Here is a 5,344-nt window from a genome sequence, read left to right as displayed (position 1 = left end):
TGTGAGATATACATAATCTTTGACTTGTGTTGAACAGTTCCATCGCTCAGTTGCCCAAGTCGACTCAGAGATATATATTACCTGATAGTCCAATCCAGACTTTTTCACAAATATTGATCTTGAATATTTGTTCTCCCTATAAGAAGGAATTCTCTTCTCTGGTTAATGTTTGTTTATTATGAACTAGTGAAGCTTACAAAAAACTAATATCCCAACCTCTGCCACTAATAATTATTTATGTACAAAGTGTATTCAGAGCCGTAGGTACAGTGTATTCTGTTGATTTCCAATGTCCTTTAATGGCATTTAATGGATTTGATCTTTACCTGTTCCACTACTATCTTTTCTTTATTTTACTCTTACAAAGTGAAGATTATATTATTATAATTTATACATAGCCCTCCATTGATCAAAATGTCTGTAAAATTACAGATCTCTTATACACACTTTGATTGAGAAGACTCCAGAAAAATGTAAGCAATTATGATACCTCCTACAATTCCAGCAAGATAATTCACCGTTCTTGAGCCTAGATCCAAATGTACATATAAGTTGCTGTCTTTGCCTATTAGTTTTCAGTTAGTAGTCTTCCTGAAATCCAAAGTATCATGAACACAAGCTCGTAAGAAATTTTATCACCCTATATCTTCAAATCCTAACCACATAGCAATAAAGGATTGTTAGAAATATGAATATTAGAGTCAGAATAGAAATGAATAGATAAAATGACTCAGGTATATTTTTATTGCATCTTTATTGTGAATGAATTAACTTATTTTTCTTCAATTCAGTGGGCACACTTTATTTCTATATAACCTCGTTTTTCTAGAAAAAATAAATAGATTGCAAATCACCAAGGCACTGAATTCTCTAAACATGTTATAGATGCCTTTCACAGATATCTTCCAAAGACACAGCCTTGCAAAATGGAAAACCGAGTAGTATAGAAATAGGAGGACAGCATTCCATATTTCACAGAGAACTTTACTTTTCCCTCACCAACAAAAAGAGACTTATTCTACTAACATTAATAACAAGTTTCAGCCTTAGGTTCTTTGAATTCATGAAGATCTGACTCCACTTGAGGTTTCAAATATCCAGCAGTATTTCTCAGTCTCAAAAGTAACATGAGGAGTATGGGAAGGAGATGGAAGAGAAGAAGGAGGAGGAGGAGGAGGAGAAGGAGGAGGAGGAGGAGGAGGAGGAGGAGGAGGAGGAGGAGGAGGAGGAGGAGGAGGAGGAGGAGGAGGAGGAGGAGGAGGAGGAGGAGGAGGAGAAGGGAGCCAGGCTTAGGGGGCTCCTGCACAGAGTATGGGATCCCCCAGGCTTGTAGGGGGGTCTGCATGCGGCCTGCCTCCAGCCTCCTTTTGGGCCACCCTGATTTGATGGGACTTGAACAAGGAGCAGGCTCGCCGCGGAGCTGGAGGACGAGAGGAACATGACATCGTGGAGATGGTTTCACTCAAACATTACTGGCATAGAGACAGAAAATCTACTGTTGCTCAGAGGAGTTGATGGCAGCTTTTTGGCAAGGCCCAGTAGAAGTAACCCTGGAGACTTCACGCTTTCTGTTAGAAGAAATGGAGCTGTCACCCACATCAAGATTCAGAACATGGGGGACTAGTAAGACCTGTATGGAGGGGAGAAGTTTGCTACCCTGGCTGAGCTGGTTCAGTACTCCATGGAGCATCCTGGGCAGCTGAAGGAGAAGAAGGGAGATGTGATTGAGCTCAAGTACCCACTGAACTGTGCAGATCCTACATCTGAACGGTGGTTTCACGGTCACCTCTCAGGAAAAAAGGCAGAGAAACTGCTGACCGAGGAAGGAAAGCATGGCAGCTTTCTTGTGTGGGAGAGCCAGGGCCACCCTGGGAATTTCGTTCTGTCTGTGCACACTGGTGACGACAAGAGAGAGAGCCACCGTCGAAGTCTAAAGTGACCCATGCCATGAAATACGATGTTGGTGGAGGAGACTGGTTCGATTCTTAGACAGATCTTGTGAAACATGACAAAAAGAACCCCCATGGGGGAGACATTGGACACAGTTCTACAACTCAAGCAGCCTCTCAACGCGACTCGTATTCATGCTGACGAAATTGAGCCAGTTACCTGCAACCATAGATAAAAGGCAAGCAAGGCTTTGGGGAAGAGTTTGAGACCCTACAACAACGGGAACGCACACTTCTGTACAGCGGAAAAGAGGCTCAGAGGCAAGAAAAGAACAAAAACAGGTATCAAAACACCCTGTCCTTTTTTGATCACACACCAAGCCAGTCCTGCATGACGGGGACCCTAACCAGCCCGGTTCTGCTTGCATCAACACGAACATCATCACGCCCGAATTCCAAACCAAGTGCAACAATTCAAAGCCCCCCTCTACCCCCCAAAAAATGAGTTACATCGCCCCACAAGGCTGCCTGCAGAACAAGGTGAACGACTTCTGGAGGATGGTGTGCCAGGAGAACTCCCGGGTGAGCGTCATGACGACCTAGGAAGCACAGAGGGGCAAGAGCAAATGTGTCAAGTACTGGCCGGATGAGGATGCGCTCAAGGAGGACTGGGTCGTGCGTGTGCGGAAGGTCAAAGGAAGTGTGGCTCACCACTACACGCTAAGAGAACTCAAGCTCTGGAAGGTCGGATGAGGGAATACGGAGAGAACGGTCTGGAAATACCACTTTCGGACCTGACCGGACCACGGCGTGTCCAGTGACCCCGGGGGTGTGCTGGACTTCCTGGAAGAGGTCCACCACAAGCAGGAGGGCATCATGGATGCAGGCCCTGTCGTGGTTCACTGCTATGCTGGAATTGGCCAGGCGGGAACCTTCATTGTCATCGGCATCCTGATCGACATCATCAGAGAGAAAGGTGTCGACTGTGACATTGACATTCCCAAAACCATTCAGATGGTGCAGTCCCAGAGGTCAAGGGATGGTCCAGACAGAAGCACAATATCGGTTCATCTACATGGCCATCCAGCATTGTATTGAGACACTACAGCGCAGGATTGAAGAAGAGCAGAAAAGCAAACGGAAAGGGCACTAGTATATCAATATTAAGTATTCCCTAACGGACCAGACAGGTGGCCACCAGAGTCCCCTCCCGCCCTGCACCCTCCCCATAACCAAAAAAAAAATGAATTAAAAAGTCATGAAGTCATAAGAAACAAACTTAGAAATTAGGCTGAGATGTATTTTCTCTTAGCAGATGGGCAGTTGCCCTTAGCTGTTGGCAGATCAAGTCCTAAGGGGATAGCGGTTGCTCTGTCTTTGTGCTTGGCATATTATCTTGTGTTTGGAGTAAAGGTGTCACGATCATGGAATGTCAGTGAGGTTTCCCACCTTGGTCTGAGCTGGGTCATTTTGGGAACCATCATGCTAGATGAAAAAATCCAATAGCTAAAAGGACATAAACAAGAAAGTTATAATGAGTCACATTTTCTGTGAGTAGCAGATGGTTGAATTTTTTTTCTTAAATGAGGAAATAGTATATTACATCAAGATGAATATTGTGCAGTGTAAATCTTCCTTTCTTTCTCTCTTTCTTTCTTTCTCTTTCTTTCTTTCTTTCTTTCTTTCTTTCTTTCTCTCTCTCTCTCTCTCTCTCTCTCTCTCTTTCTTTCTTTCTCTCTCTCTCTCTCTCTCTCTCTCTCTCTCTCTCTCTCTCTCTCTCTTTCTTTCTTTCTTTCTTTCTTTCTTTCTTTCGTCAGTCCTGGGGCTTCAACTCTAGGCCTAGGGGGCTGTCCCTGAGCTCTTCAACTCAAGGCTATTGCCCTTCTCCATGAGCCACAGTAGCAATTCCACTTTTCCAGTGGCTAATTGGAGATAAGAGTCTCACCATCTTTAGTGCCTGGTCTGGCTTTGAAGCATGAGCCTCAGATCTCAGCCTCCTGAGTAACTAGGATTACAGATGTGAGCCACAACACCTGGATTGATTTATGTTTTTAAACCATGGTAACTACTAGCCTTTCCTCATCAAGGTTTTTTTCATTGAGTATAATATGCTTAATTTAATTTTCTTGTATTAGAAATTTCTTGTATTTGAATTCAAATCTATATCATACAATATCTGTGATCAAATTTTTTACATTTTCTACTATACACTACCCTTGTAAGAACTTTCACTATAAGTGCACAATACCTCATTTATGATTATCATGCATTGCTAGCATAGCCTGTTCAAAAAGAAAAGCATTTTATTGACCCATCCGTGTGCCAGATATGTTCACAGCCCATAGAAGTGAATCCCTTTCTGAAGTAAATGTATGAATTTTTAAATGGTATGGAATGCTACTTAAATATTCTTTGAAGTGCTCATTTCAAAAAAACATTTTGAAGACAGAAAATATTTATTATTTTCCCACTTTAAAGATGATAGTAGCATTTTATAGGAAGAATTTAGCCTTGAATAGATTCCTTACTGTAATTTTGAGTAACTGTAACCTATAGCAATTCTGAAATGACAGAATCACAGAAAAAATGGGACAAATTAGCAGTTTTTAAAGTATGACTAAATGACACTACACATTAGCATCCATCCATGTTAGTAATGCATGAAAGTGACATTATTGGAAAATGTTGATTTCTGATTGTTTTGACATTTTACCACTAAATTGTCAAAACAGTATCCTGAGTACATTCAGCTCTATATTTTCAAATGTAGTAACTGACAGCTATTAAGTGCTTTTCTAAGTGCCAGACAGAAAATCAATGGTATGATCACTATTACAATCTACAGACGCTGAACAGCTAAAAAAAAAAAAAAGAAGAAGTGGACTTTGTCCAAATATTAAGATCCCCTAAAAATCATTATTGAGATCATTTGCTATCACTAACTATCACTAACATCATCAGGTTTTTCATTTTGGTTCTAGGGTTTTCTCCCTAAAGGTGATTCTCAGCAAATATTTATTTCTGCTCTACTTAGGAGAAATTCCAAGGTAGAGTTCATAAGTTTTAAATATAGGAAAATTTATGTGGACCTCATGACTTTGGCTAAAGAACAAAATAATGTTCTTAGTCTATAATTGGTGTCAACTAAATGTAAACTGAATGTAAGTTACCTAATATGAATAGTCTAGAAAAGGTTTTTTGTGCATTTGTTAGTGAGTGTCGAATAAAAAAGCAGCTGAAGTAATATTTAATTATACAAATATTTGTTCTTACATTTTGAGAAGTAGTAGGGTAATATGTCTCAAAATAATCTGCTTGTTTTCTAATAAACTCTGGAAAATCTTGATTAGCATTTCAAAATTTAAGAAATGTGTGTGTGTGCACACACACATAAACATATATTGATTCTAAAACAAAAGACATAGAAGATTTTGAAAATAAGGAATTCAGGTAGA

At 40.6% G+C, this 5,344-nt stretch overlaps 1 pseudogene; it reads left to right on the top strand.

Annotated features, from left to right (window-relative positions):
* Positions 1 to 1,438: 1,438 nt before the first annotated feature.
* LOC150060493 (tyrosine-protein phosphatase non-receptor type 11 pseudogene) lies at positions 1,439 to 3,141 on the top strand (annotated as a pseudogene).
* The last annotated feature ends 2,203 nt before the right edge of the window (positions 3,142 to 5,344 follow it).

This window comes from Megascapheus bottae, chromosome 7 (genome assembly GCF_031878675.1).
Source record: "Megascapheus bottae isolate mThoBot1 chromosome 7, mThoBot2.hap1, whole genome shotgun sequence".
In the NCBI taxonomy this organism is placed as follows: Eukaryota; Metazoa; Chordata; class Mammalia; order Rodentia; family Geomyidae; genus Megascapheus; species Megascapheus bottae.
This window is presented reverse-complemented; position numbering and strand designations above follow the sequence as displayed.